Below are 15,964 nucleotides of genomic sequence, written 5' to 3'. Positions count from 1 at the left end.
TCCAACTTGTCTAACTGGTATAGCTGATGCCACACACTGGATATCATCCTTGTTACTCGGGACATTCTTATGACTTAATCTCTAGAAATTGAAGACTACTACTAGCATCTGTGGGCTTCCCTGGTAGATAAGCTGGCAAAGTATCCACCTGCAATGCAGGAGACCCTGGTTCAATTCCTGGGTCTGGAAGATCCCTTAGAGGAGGGATAGGCTAACCCTCCAGTATTCTTGGCTTCCCTGGTGGCTCAGTAGTTAAAGAATCCACATGCAATGCGGGAGACCTGGGGTAAATCTCTGGATTCTGAAGATGCTCTGAAGGAGGGCATGGCAACCCACTTTAGTATTCTTGTCAGGAGAATCCCCATAGATAGAGGAGCCTGGCAGGCTGCAGGCCATGGGGTTGCAAAGAGTTGGACGTGACTAAGCACAGCACAGCACTAACATCTGTGCATCCAAAGGAATTTATTTGCCACTCTTTCGGCACAGGGGCCTGGGAAAGTGAGTATGTAGCAATTTTAGATTCTAGAGTAGGAGAAAATTAACTTCTCTCTCCTCATTAAAAGCCAGGAAATATCCAGCTCAGTCCACACTAGTACAATATTAAGATCATCCTTTTTTCATACTTCAAATTTAAAAAATTATGCCTTTCTAACAAAATGTGACTACTGCTAATACAAATCACTCTCACCCCTCAACAAATAGAGCACCTCAGTTTTACATTAGGGGATGCACTCAAATCCACGTTCAGAATTTGAGAGTATATCTATTCCCCCTCTAGTCCCATCAAGATGCTGATTCAATCATAGCAACTAGTTAATAGTTCTGTTCAGTTCAGTTCAGTCGCTCAGTCGTATCTGACTCTCTGCGACCCCATGAATCACAGCACACCAGGCCTCCCTGTCCATCACCAACTCCCGGTTCACTCAAACTCATGTCCACGGAGTCGGTGATGCCATCCAGCCATCTCATTCTCCGTCGTCCCCTTCTCCTCCTGCCCCCAACCTTTCCCAGCATCAGAGTCTTTTCCAGTGAGTCAACTCGTCGCATGAGGTGGCCAAAGTACTGCAGTTTCAGCTTTAGCATCAGTCCTTTCAATGAACACCCAGGATCGATCTCCCTTAGAATAGACTGGTTGGATCTCCTTGCGGTACAAGGGACTCTCAAGAGTCTTCTCCAACACCACAGTTCAAAAGCATCAATTCTTCAGCGATCAGCTTTCTTCACAGTCCAACTCTCACATCCATACATGACCACGGGAAAAACCATAGCCTTGACTAAACGGACCTTGGTTGGCAAAGTAATGTCTCTGCTTTTTAATATGTTATCAAGGTTGGTCATAACTTTCCTTCCAAGGAGTAAGCGTCTTTTAATTTCATGGCTGCAATCAGCATCTGCAGTGATTTTGGAGCCCAAAAAAATAAAGTCTGACACTGTTTCCACTGTTTTTCCATCTATTTCCCATGAAATGATGGGACAAGATGCCATGATCTTTGTTTTCTGAATGTTGAGCTTCAATCCAACTTTTTTACTCTCCTCTTTCACTTTCATCAAGAGGCTTTTGAGTTCCTCTTCACTTTCTGCCATAAGGGTAGTGTCATCTGCATATCTGAGATTATTGATATTTCTCCCAGCAATCTTGATTCCAGCTTGTGCTTCTTCCAGCCCAGAATTCCTCATGATGTACTCTGCATATAAGTTAAATAAGCAGGGTGACAATATACAGCCTTGACGCACTCCTTTTCCTGTTTGGAACCAGTCGGTTGTTCCATGTCCAGTTCTGACTGTTGCTTCCTGACCTTTCTCAAGAGGCAGGTCAGGTGGTCTGTTATTCCCATCTCTTTCAGAATTTTCCACAGTTTATTGTGATCCACACAGTCAAAGGCTTTGGCGTAGTCATGAAGCAGAAATAGATGTTTTTCTGGAACTCTCTTGCTTTCTCCATGATCCAGCGGATGTTGGCAATTTGATCTCTGGTGCCTCTGCCTTTTCTAAAACCTGCTTGAACATCTGGGAGTTCATGGTTCACATATTGCTGAAGTATGGCTTGGAGAATTTTGAGCATGACTTTACTAGCGTGTGAGATGAGTGCAATTGTGCGGTAGTTTGAGCATTCTTTGGCATTGCCTTTCTTTGGGATTGGAATGGAGACTGACCTTTTCCAGTCCTGAGGCCACTGCTGAGTTTTCCAAATTTGCTGGCATATTGAGTGCAGCACTTTCACAGCATCATCTTTCAAGATTTGAAATAGCTCAACTGGAATTCCATCACCACTACTAGCTTTGTTCGTAGTGATGCTTTCTAAGGCCCACTTGACTTCACATTCCAAGATGTCTGGCTCTAGGTCAGTGATCACGTTATCGTGACTATCTTGGTCGTGAAGATCTATTTTGTACAGTTCTTCTGTGTATTCTTGCCACCTCTTCTTAATATCTTCTGCTTCTGTTAGGTCCATACCATTCCTGTCTTTTATCGAGCCCATCTTTGCATGAAATGTTCCCTTGAAATCTAATTTTCTTGAAGCGATCTCTTGTTTTTCTTATTCTGTTGTTTTCCTCTATTTCTTTGCATTGATCACTGAGGAAGGCTTTCTTATCTCTCCTTGCTATTCTTTGGAACTCTGCATTCAGATGCTTATATCTTTCCTTTTCTCCTTTGCTTTTCGCTTCTCTTCTTTTCACAGCTATTTTGTAAGGCATCCTCAGACAGCCATTTTGCTTTTTTGCATTTCTTTCCCATGGGGATGGTCTTGGTTCCTGTCTCCTTTATAATGTCACGAACCTCCGTCCAGAGTTCATCAGGCACTCTATCTATCAGATCTAGTCCCTTAAATCTATTTCTCACTTCCACTGTATAAGCATAAGGGATTTGATTAGGTCATACCTGAATGGTCTAGTGGCTTTCCCTACTTTCTTATATTTCAGTCTGAATTTGATAATAAGCAGTTCATGATCTGAGCCACAATCAGCTCCTGGTCTTGTTTTTGCTAACTATTTATAACTTCTCAATCCTTGGCTGCAAAGAATATAATCAGTCTGATTTCGGTGTTGACCATCTGGTGATGTCCACGTGTAGTCTTCTCTTGTGTTGTTGGAAGAGGGTGTTTGCTATGACCAGTGCATTCTCTTGACAAAACTCTATTAGCCTTTGCCCTGCTTCGTTCCGTGCTCCAAGGCCAAATTTGCCTGTTACTCCAGGTGTTTCTTGACTTCCTACTTTTGCATTCCAGTCCCCAAGAATGAAAAGGACATCTTTTTTGGGTGTTAGTTCTAAAAGGTCTTGTAGGTCTTCATAGAACCATTCAACTTCAGCTTCTTCAGCGTTGCTGGTTGGGGCATAGGCCTGGATTACTGTAATATTGAACGGTTTGCCTTGGAAACGAACAGAAATCATTCTGTCATTTTTAAGATTGCATCCAAGTACTGCATTTTGGACTCTTTTGTTGACCATGATGGCTACTCCATTTCTTCTAAGGGATTCCTGCCCACAGTAATAGATATAATGGTCATCTGAGTTAAATTCACCCATTCCAGTCCATTTTAGTTCACTGATTCCTAGAATGTCTATGTTCACTCTTGTCATCTCCTATTTGACCACTTCCAATTTGCCTTGATTCATGGACCTAACATTGCAGGTTCCTATGCAATATTGCTCTTTATAGCACCGGACCTTGCTTCTATCATCGGTCACATCCACAACTGGGTATTGGTTTTGCTTTTGCTCCATCCCTTTATTCCTTCTAGAGTTACTTCTCCACTGATCTCCAGTAGCATACTGGGCAACTACCAACCTGGGGAATTCCTCATTCAGTATCTTATCATTTTGCCGTTTGATACTGTTCATGGGGTTCTCAAGGCAAGTATACTGAAGTGGTTTACCATTCCCTTCTCCAGTGGACCACCTTCGGCTGTGGTCCATGTGATCAGATCAACTAGTTTCCTGTGATTATGATTTCAATATGTCTGCCCTCTGATGCCCCCTTGCAATACCTACCATCTTATTTGTGTTTCTCTTACCTTGGTCGTGGAAAATCTCTTCACAGCCGCTCCAGCAAAGTGCAGCCGCTGTTCCTTACCTTGAATGAGGGGTATCTCCTCAAGGCCGCCCCTCCTGACCTTGAACGTAGAGTAGCTCCTCTCAGCCCTCCTGCGCCCGCGCAGCCACCCCCTGTTGGACGTGGGGTAGCTCCTCTCGGCTAACTATCCCATAATGTATTTAGCAATGAAATGCACATATAAACTTATGTACACACAAAAAAATATATATACATACATCTGTGTGTATACATGTATGTGTGTAAACATATATGTACAGGTGTATATATAAATGTTTATGCATTTATATACACATACACATAAAAGGTGGCTACAATTGTCACTTCCACAGTTTGTCATGGGTATCAGCTGAATACTTGACTTCCCTTTTCTACTTTATATCCTAGGTTACTTTATCCTTTATATACATTTCTGTTGGTTAGGGATCTAACCATCTTATAGCAGACTTTAACTTTTACTACCTGGCATGCTGTGATTCATGGGATCGCGGAGAGTTGGACACGACTGAGTGACTGAACTGAACTGAACTGAACTTTTACTACCAGACATGGCAGGAAAGGAAGTGGCCCCAGAAGTTACCTGTGTTTCATCCATAGTCTTTCCAGCCTTCAATGAATAGCAGCAATTTCATCTCTCCCCAATAGTAAGGATAAATTAAATCTGCTTTTGCCTATTCAATGATGTGAAATGGTGTGAAAATTCCCAAATAATAAGCTGGCAGTTTTATTTTCTAGTTCAATAGAGCCATTGGCTTATGTCACTTGCTGGAAAAATTAAACAAAAGACCCAAGAATCTTGGGAATAGAAAGCAAAAACAAATATTTTGTGAGTAGGTTGTTTGATATGATATGAGAAGTTCCCACATAAACATTTTAATTCTGACTCCTGTGTTACAGTTAAGGAAGAAACAGAACCACTGGTTCAGAACATATACCCTTTCCTGCAAGGACAACATCTCAACCTCATAAAGCATTATTCTCAGATGGTGAGATAAACAAGTCTTTTCAAAGCACTCAACCATTATGTAAGACCAGATGCTTATGGAAAAGGAGTCTTCATAAGGACAGTGGATTTACTGGCATTAACTCAGGGTCTGGAATCTTTAACTGTAAAGCAAGGAGAACACATTTGGTCTGGGATATGATGATGGCATATGAAGCATTATTAAGTACACTGATCATGGTGCTGCAAGAAGTATGGTAGACAGGAAGAGAAATTCATTTAGAATAAATATCTTCTAATGGGAACAAATTGGAATAGGTACTTCCACCCATGAAGAAAGCATTTCATTACAGTCAACCAGCCACCAAGTAACTTGACATAATGGAAATTCATGGCAGGTTGCTGCCACTTGCAAAATGAGAAGTCATTGATGGCAGTGGCTGAGTCAACATTAGTGAAGTCAAGTTCTTTCTCTTTTGTCCATGCCAATCATTTATCCTTGAGAATATGACCCTTTTCAAGTTTCTCTGCTTCTAAAAGATATAATAATAGATTTATTTGCATTTAAGGAGAACGTATAGTACATAAAATATAATACTTTATTTTTGAGCATAAAGTAATTATTTTTTATTGGGTCCACGGCAAGCGGAGTTCTATATAGTCCAGACTGCAATGAGTGAATTTCTGCTACCATAAACCCACCAGTGGTGACTAAGAAGTGAGGCTCAATAACTTCAACTGAATTTGTCAACAACTGTGAACTTTCTGGTGGGCATATGCATGGGACATATTCTTAGATGATTCTAAGAGTTTTATCTCCATATGTCTTCCTAAAAATTCATGAGTCGTGGGCTTAAGATTTATGCTGCTGCTAAGTCGCTTCAGTCGTGTCCGACTCTGTGCAACCCCATAGACGGCAGCCCACCAGGCTCCCCCATCCCTGGAATTCTCCAGGCAAGAACACTGGAGTGGGTTGCAATTCCTTCTCCAAGATTTATATGTATCCTCAATTTATACACCATCATGTCTCCTTCCACTGTAAGATAAAAATGAAATCTTTCAATTAATTTTTATTCTGGTGAAATATCACTTCTCCATTATTTGCTATGATCAGAATTTAATTGGGCTCTAATATACCCACAGACCGTTTCCAGTTAGTGCCAGAATATCACAAAAATATATTTGCAAAATAAGTCAAAATGAATTATTGCTTCTTAGTGATCTCATCTGCAGCCATGGTATTAAAAGATGTTTGCTCATTGGAAGAAAAGCTATGACCAACTTAGACAGCATATTATAAAACAGAGACATTACTTTGCCAACAAAGGTCTGTCTAGTCAAAGCTATGATTTTTCCAGTAGTCATGTATGAATGTGAGAGTCAGATTATAAAGAAAGCTGAGTGCTGAAGAATTGATGCTTTTGAACTGTGGTGTTGGAGAAGACTCTTGAGAGTCCCTTGGACTGCAAGGAGATCAAACCAGTCCATCCTAAAGAAATCAGTCTTGAATATTCACTGGAAGGACTGATGCTGAAGCTGAAGCTCCAATACTTTGGCAAACATGATGCAAAGAACTGACTCATTGGAAAAGACCCTGATGCTGGGAAAGATTGAAGGCAGGAGGAGAAGGGGACGACAGAGGACGAGATGGTTGGATGGCATCACTGACTCAATGGACATGAGTTTGAGTAAGCTTTAGGAGTTGGTGATGGACAGGGAAGCCTGGCGTGCTGTAGTCCATGGGGTTGCAAAGAGTTGAACACGACTGAGTGACTGAACTGAACTGATCTGAACTGAACTGAGTGATCTCATCATGAACAATGCCTCTGGAGACCATAGATTGTGTTCAGCATATACTGGCAAAGCAGATATAGAAAGACAAGAAGTTTAAGCAACTGATTCATGCATGCATTTGTTTCTACAGAATCAGTTCAAAACCAATTCTATTTTATTTTACTTCTACTTGTTGATGTACTGCTTGGAATGTTTGACTTTGTGCCCATGTAGATTATAGAGCCTCTAATTCATGATGAGCATCTAGATTATAGAACAAGTGCTCTAGATGTGCTCTAGATGTAATCCGAAGTGCTTTGGATTACATGATTTAGTTAATAGTCAATGTATGCCAGGTTAAAGTTTTTCCAAAGTAGATACTTGCCAAAGAATTTAAGGCTGTGCTCTGAAATCCCAGGACGCGCCACTGTGAATTATTCCTTATATGGTCTTTTAATCTGCTAGATAAACTCTGAAAACCACTGAAATCACTGTGTCAGGTGAGTAGCAGAACTGCATTCATTGTTGTCTGATTGAATTGGAGCACTCTTTCATTCTATGAACCCAGTCAAAACTGGTCTTTCAGGCTAAAAGTAAAAATATTATATTTTACCTCAATGTAATACAATTTGCCTCCAAAATGCAAAGAAACTCATGGACTGCCATATATTTTAACGGCATAGGGCACACTAGCAACTTCTTGACTTTAAAAGGGATATCTTTACATACTTCCTAAAGACTAGGAGTTGGCAAACTACAGCCTACAGGTCAAATTTGGCATACCAACTATTATTTTTAAGAGCCTGCCAGAACTGCTTGAAGGGATAGTACTGTAAGCCATGGGTACTTAAATAATCTTTTGGGTCATGCACTTTTACCTGTTCTACCTTTCTATGTCTTTTGATTGCAAAGTTTAATTCATTTACATTTAAAGAGATTACTGATATGAAGAAATTCTTTTCACATTTCCTTTTGTGTATGACTGCCTTCCTATTTGTCTGCACCTCTATGATCAGAAGCACAAATCAGAGCACAAATTCACAATATTTGGAGGACAGGGTCCTTTTGCCCTAATTGGATCCCATAAGCTGTGTGTAAATTACTCCAGAAAACATAGGCACAGCTGCTTGCCATGTGATTTGGCGGGGGTGGTTATGGTGAAAGGTAGCTGCTGCTGTGCTAAGAACTAAAATTGACTGAAATTAATTACAATTTACCATCTAAGTCTTTTCCTGGAAGCTGCAAACCTTCAACAAACTAAAGTTCTGAAATAGTTATATCTGACAGATTCTGCCAGTGCAATTTTTTTTCCAGGTAGAGCGATAGATTTCTGGTGCATCATACTGTCATCTTTAGCTAGTATCAGTTTTGAATCAAGGTTTTAGTCAACAGAATAAGTAAATTAGAACTACTTTTACCTGTTTAAAATAGTGCATGGAATCTCTGATAAGTGCTCCCACATCTATAAATTCACCCTAAATTTAATGTTTATTCCTCATTTCTCTAGCATCCTTTTAAACCATTTTCACAAATATGCCCCAGATATTTACTGGTGTAAATTAGCAAGCTTTACAAGTCTCCTTCAGCTTGATTTTAAGAAGTCATGATAAAAAGACGTTCTACAACCTCAAGGAGCTTATATCTGATGCAATTCCTTTTCACTATTTCCCACATAAATAAAATTCATACCTAAAGATTGCAAACTGTTAGCCTAAAGTTGTGGTTTTTAAATGGGGAAGCTTTTGTGTCCCAGGAGGCATTGAGTAAAGCCTGGAGATATTTCTGGTTGTCACAAATGGAGGGTGCTGCTAGCATCTAGTGGAAAGAAACCAGGGATGCTGCTTAACGTTCTAAAATGCAAAGGACAGCTCTTCTACCCCCAACAATATAGAATTACCAAGCCACAAAGTCTACTCTTCTGAGGTTGAGAAACCTTGATTTTAAAATTGTGATTGGCTGTCTTCCCTCCCCTTATCAAGAATATTTTACTAATTGCTTTTAAATTATTATTCAAAGTGTGTCTGAGGGAGTCTGATTTCTCTGATTCTTAATGACAAAAATGCAAATGAAATTTTTAGAATTTTATATAAATCTACACTTTATGTAGTCCTTCAGTAACTTCCTCTCTTTAGATTCTATTGGATAGGATTGGTTTAAAATAATCTATTTCACTACAACAATATGCTTTGACTTCAAGACAGACACATATGTCTTAAACTCATAAAAGCAGATCACTAAATAGCCTAACAATTAGTGTTTTGTTGAAGTAAAATTTCTCTTAAAAAGTTATTTGGTTGATGCAAACATAATTGCTATTTTGGACTGTGGATTTTAAATCATTATAACTAGGCTCAAACACATCTTTATTAAAATAGGAACCATTATAGTCAACACATTTTTGCCAATGAGAAATAAGCTTGTTTGTACCTGTACTGTAAAAATGCATGCTTTGGGATTCAAAGAACTCCGAATTTTCTGCATCCTGCTGGTTGTGAAAGCATTTTGTCTGCAAAAAGTTGTCGAGATGCTTAAAGAAGTGGTAATTGGTTGGCGAGAGGTCAGGTGAATATGATGGATGAGGCAAAAACCTCATTGCCCAATTCCTTCAACTTTTGAAGCATTAGTTGGTAACTTGTGGTGGGGCTTTGTCATGGAGAAGAATCGAGCCCTTTTTGTTGACCAATGTTGGCTGCAGGCACTGTAGTTTATGGTGCATCTCATGGATTTCCTGAGCATCCTTCTCACATGTAGTGGCTTCTCCGGGATTCAGAAAGCTGTAGTGGATCAGACCGACAGCAGACTAGCAAATACTGACCATGTCCTTTTTTTTCGTGCAAGTTTGGCTTTGGGAAGTGCTTTGGAGCTTCTACTCAGTTCAATCACTGACCTGGTCATTGCCAGTTGTATAAAATCCACTTTATATCGTATGTCACAATCCAATTGAGAAATGGTTCATTGTTGTTGCATAGAATAAGAAAATAGCACTTAAAAATGATGATTTTTGTTTTGTTTTGTTTTAGGTCAGTTCATGAGGCACTGAAGTATTGAGTTTTTTACCCTTTTAATTTGCTTCAGACACTAAATGACTGTAGAATGGTTGATGTTGAGTTCTTCAACTTCTCCTGTAGTTGTAAAAGGATCAGATTTGATGATCCTCTCAATTGGTCATTGTCAACTTCTGATGGCTGACCGCTGAAGAATTGATGATTTTGAGCTGTGATGTTAGAGAAGACTCTTGACAGTCCCTTGGACTGCAGGGAGATCCAACCAGTCCATCCAAAAGGAGATCAGTCCTGAGTGTTCATTGGAAGGACTGATGTTGAAGCTGAAACTCTAATACTTTGGCCACCTGATGCGAAGAGCTGACTCATTTGAAAAGACCCTGATGCTGAGAAAGATTGAAGACAGGAGGAGAAGGAGATGACAGAGGATAAGATGGTTGGATGGCATCACCGACTTAGTGGAGGTGAGTTTGAGTAGACTCCAGGAGTTGGTGATGGACAGGGAGGCCTGGTGTGCCATCGTCCATGGGGTCACGAAGAGTCGGACATGACTGAGCGACTGAACTAAACTGATCTGATGGCTGACCACTGTGCACCTCATCTTCAAGGCTCTTGTTTCCTTTTCAAAACTTCCTGAACCTCTAATTGCACTATACATTGTTATCAGCTCCTGGGCCAAAAGTGTTGTTGATATTTTGAAGTGTCTCCACTGCTTTACGACACATTTTGAATTCAAATAAGAAAATTGTTTGAATTCACTTTTTGTATAACATCATATCCCTAGTCTGAAATAAATACAAAATAAACTGGACCCTGGCCAGCCTCCCCCAACACAGGCCACCAGATAGGCTCCTGAGACCCACCCCCTGGCAAAAGGCTGCCTGAATGTAGCTCATTCTGCTGGGGGTGGAGAGCAGGAGGGTGTATGCTAGACCTTGGACTGGCAAATAGAGGCCTGGGGTGGGAAGTCAATGTGCCTCAGTTTCCTCCCCAACAACTGAATTTTTATAATATCTGAAAACTGAGGGGACTTCCTTGGTGGCTCAGACAGTAAAGAATCTGCCTGCAATGCAGGAAATGTGGATTCAATCCTTGGATCAAGAAGATCCCCTGGAGAAGGAAACGGTAACACACGCCAGTACTCTTGCCTGGAGAATCCCTTGGACAGAGGAGCCTGGTGGGCTAGAGTCCACGGGGTTGCAGAGTTGGACACGACTGAGTGACTGACACACACACAAACAGCAAGTAATATCATGAGCAAAAAATATATAAAGCAAGAAATGCATATTAAAATGATGTATAACATAACCACATTTATTTAAGAACGTATTCCATTATCAAAAAGCAAAGTTCAACAGTGCAAAACCACAATTACTTTTGCACCAACCTGAGGGATTGGGGGCAGGAGGAGAAGGGGACAACAGAGAATGAGATAGCTGGAGGACATCACCGACTCGATGGACATGAGTTTGAGTGAACTCCGGGAGTTGGTGATAGACAGGGAGGCCTGGTGTGCTGTGATTCATGGGGTGCAAAGAGTCAGACATGAGTGAGCAACTGAACTGAACTGAATAATAGTATTCACCTAACATTACTTTGAAAGCTTAGGATTTTGCATTCTTTATTTTCTAACAATTATATAAAATACTTTACATAGTTTATATAATTGTGTAAAGTATATAAATTTATGTAATTTATATGATGTAAGTATGCTGTTTTACCCACTTAAATGAAAAAAATAAATCCTTGCTACTATTATTCCATCTTCCTACAGGTGTTTATTAACACTTTAATTATCTAAAATTCTAAATTAACATCTCTGTCTTCAGACTCTCCGACTTTCTCACTCATAACCTGTTTAATATTTTTTGGGGGACGCACAAATCAGATGTATAGGTTCATCAGACTATTGGATTTAAGTTGCATTTTTCAAACCCTATTTTAAACCAGGTTTCAAGTCCTCATATTCTTCACAAGATCTTTTAAATCTTATAATAGAAAATAAAATATTATTTCAACCTAAAGAATTTCAAAAATAACTTCTAGGCAAATCCTTCTTAAGAGATTTATTTTCTCAAACAAATAAAGACAGAAGTTAAAATAAAAATATGATGTTCTCTGAGAAAGTTTAGTGGTGAAAATGTGTCAATGGATTAATGTTTGCTCCAGGGGAAGGTGTAATTCACATTCTGAGAGGAGCAGCTGTCCCATGATAAATGTACTCAGGGTTACACTTCTGGTTTTTGATACCAGGCATAACACGTGACTGACATCTAGCAAGAGGTGATCAGATTTATCTTTGCTTTTGTTAATGTTTGTTTCTTACTATAACCCTAAGATGGGGCTAGTTATATTAGACTGAAGAGCCTGATCATTATTTTCTTCACATAGCAGTGGTATTTTGGGTGGTATTAATTTTGTTGTCAAAGATACAGCTGCTGTAGAAAATGTTTTGAATTTTTAGTTCCATCTGGTGTGCTGAAGGAAGAGGTAATGCTCTGAGCATTGGCATCAATCCACTTTCTAAGTGGGTAATACTAGTGCTTTGAAAATGTGTCTGTCAAAATGGGAGATGAAAGAGTCATTAATCTGAACTGTTTTCATCTTTGTATTGCACTACAAATACTGCAGTACATCAATTAAAATAAACATAATGTATGTGTGCATGTTAAAAATCCTTCAGAGTAGGTTATCAGTACGTATAATGTTGGCGTTACTAACAGTTTATGTCCAGGAATGTAAATGTCAAAATAAAGAAATAAAAATTGAAATGGTAGCCATCAGTAAGGAGAGGAAGATGTGTCCGATTGGACTAAAATTGTTAAGGGAGGAAATACATTGGTACTCAGAGTTTAAATTGGCTTTTCCCTCCATCACTTGCTATCATCAAATATTTTCTTCAAATGCCCATTGAACTTACTTTTCTCCCAAAAAAATAGGTGCTGATTGAGTTGCTGCTGCTGCTGCTGCTGCTGCTGCGTCGCTTCAGTCGTGTCCGACTCTGTGTGACCCCATAGACGGCAGCCCACCAGGCTCCCCCGTCCCTGGGATTCTCCAGGCAAGAACACTGGAGTGGGTTGCCATTTCCTTCCCCAATGCATGAAAGTGAAAAGTGAAAGTGAAGTCGCTCAGTCATGTCCGACTCTTGGCGACCCCATGGACTGCAGCCTACCAGGCTCTTCTATCCATGGGATTTTCCAGGCAAGAATACTGGAATGGGTTGCCATTGCCTTCTCCAGTTGATTGAGTTAGTATGAAATAAAAGCACGCAGTTATTTATGACATAATTTATTTTGCTTCAAAAAGTTGAGATCTTTTTTACAATGATTGTTTCAATCCCCAAAGTTCCCCAGAGATCAAAATAAGCATAAATAAGATAGGCAGCTAATTTGCCTGGGATATAAGTCTATATAGAGTACTAAACTTCATCGAGGCATAATACATAACATAAAGACAATGTGTATGCCAGAAATCCTTACAAGTGGTAGAAGAAACCCTTGATAGGACAGTTTGAATGTAAGGTAAGGAATATTCTTAAGGAAATTATTTAAATAATAGATTACTATTAAAGTTAATTTTAAAACAAATGTATTGGAATTTGCTTTTGCTTTGAAATAAGATTTGGGTATCCAAGGCTGAAATTTTAGAGAGAGCAGTTTGAATGAAGGTGGTCAACTTCTGTTTCATTCACCACACAACATTCATGCTCTTCTCCAAATATTGTAAAAACATACCTAGAATATATCTTTTTTGAAAAAGCACAAAATGATTAGCTTCCCAGGGTTCTTACAGGTTTCATAACTCCTGCAAATCCTTACATGACAAGGAGTACAGTGCGGTCTAAACTGCTTTGGTGTTTCAGAGAAGTCAGACTTCAGAGTTGGCCAAATGGGCTGAATTAAGGAAAATGTATACTGGAAAGACAAGTATTTTAGCTAAACCTTAAGTAAAAAAGAGGTTTTCAATCATTGATTTTAATGAGATGTACAGGCAGAAGGAAAATATGAATTTTCAAACAGAGAAAAGTCAGAGTGTTTGTAAAGCAGCAAGTAGTCCAAGGTTGTTGATCTATGAAGATCTTGTAGAAGAATAATGAGACATCAGATTGTAAGATTTGAATGTAAACAGGATATGGAAGAACTTAAATGGTGAGTTTGAATATTTATTGGGAAACTTCCAAATTTTTTGAGACAGTACACAGTAACATGGCCACAGGTAGAAGGACAGATGCTGGCAGGGGATAATGAGAGAATAGAAGTGGGTAACACATTCTAGGTGGCTACTATAATGACTTAAGGTTGCGAATGGTTAAGAGTTGATGGCAGTGTGAATGAAAATAAATAAAAATGGAAAGACAGAGACAATATAAGCAAATTTTGGAAATAGAGTCAATAAGACTGAGCAACAGAGAAGATGTTAGAATCCTAGCTAGATGAGGGAAATCAAAGAATGATGGAACATCTGCCACATGAATTGGGATATAATGAAATAAAGCTGTCATGGAAAAAATGTGGAGGTGAAGATATGATGAGTAGATTTGGTACATATGAAGTTGATTTTAATATTATTTAATGTCATTCCCTTTCTTATAGCATATCATAAAAGAGGAGCACCTTGATGAAATAATATAATAACTTATTGACTATTTATAATTCATCACTTATAAGTAAGATGTTTCACAAATATATCCCTCCTAAACCAAAATAATGCTGAAATATAAGTGCTCACTTGTCCCCATTTTAAGATGATAAAGCTAAAATTCTGATAGGTTAAATTATCTGGTTAAAGTGACATAACTAATAAGGAGGAAATATGGAATTTGAATCTACATCTGTCTGACTATTAAACAGAAGAATAAAAATGCATGGAAAGAAGATTGTCTTTGGAGAGTAACAGAGGAACATTTGACTTTAGAAGGGGGATTTTATCTCTCTAAGATATTAATAAGAGAGAAGTGAGAGACTGAACAACTCTACACAGTGTAGATGGCATGTGACATAGTCTTCTGGTTGATGGCTACTAACTGGTTAAAGCTGTAATTGTAGGGCACACTTGATTTCAGAAACATTAAATCCTGAAATAGTAAACATTTTAGAATTGAAACTATATTGTATAAAACTATATTTTAGGAAACTGCATTATATGAACTTGTCTATTATTTTTGACCGATACTGTCTATCTCTAGAAGGAAGCTTCCTTCTATTCATTGTTTCATAGACTTTTTTGCCCCCATTTTTGTTGTTTTTAAGTAGGACGAGATGCTGGATTAAATTAAATAAATTTCTTACAGCTAAGCATGTGTTTTTTATTTTCATCTTCTACTTCTCTGATTCTGCCACGCACTTACAGTCAATCAGTCTTCAAGGCTTCCCCATTTTGTCAATACCTCCTCCTGGATTATCTCCTAAAACCCTCCATTTGTCCCTGTATCCAGCACTATCATCTTTCCCAATCTTGAACACATTCCTGCTGTTTCATGAATGATTCTTTGAACTGCAGTCCTTGTGATTATTTAAAAGTATAAACCTCTCTCCTGTTTAAAATTCTCCGATAGATTCTCACTCTGCTTTAGATAAAGACCAAATTTTCAAAATGACTTGGACTAAAGTCTGTGTGAGCTGGGCTCTGCCCATATTTTCAGAGCCAGGTATAGACAGCTGATATCTCAAAGAGTCATGCTTCTTTGAGGCTGTCTTTCCTATTTAGGATCATGAAGATGGGAATATTCACGGGCTTCAAAACCAATGCAATCACTGTCTTTTTACCCTGGATTTCTGACATGTTCTTTCCTCTTTACTTCTTAGGGGTGACACCAGTTTTGGTCTTTAAACTGTACGTTCATGGACATTTCAACTAGAAGTCAAGGGAAAGACCTAGAATTGAAAGTTGGAGCCTTCAACCATTTCTAACTTGTGATATTAAACTAGAAATCCTTATTGTTGTTTCAAAGGTCTGTTGCAGGTTTTTGTCTTTGGTGAGCATGTATGAAGTAGAACTCAAAGAAAAGTTGAGGTAATGGTTCCAGAGGAGTTAACTTTCTTCTCTCACCACACTTCTCTTTTGGGGATTTATTTGAGTGTCAGATTCAAGGTACACAGAGTGTAGAAAATCATATTTCAGAAAGAAGCCAGCATAAATGTTTTGCTCAGCTAAGGTCTAATTGTATTTCTATATACATCAGACATTAGAGCTCAG

Source organism: Moschus berezovskii, chromosome 6 (genome assembly GCF_049115385.1).
Source record: "Moschus berezovskii isolate FMDL1 chromosome 6, NW_MosBer_1.0, whole genome shotgun sequence".
Classification (NCBI taxonomy): Eukaryota; Metazoa; Chordata; class Mammalia; order Artiodactyla; family Moschidae; genus Moschus; species Moschus berezovskii.
Note: the sequence above shows the minus strand (reverse complement) of the source record.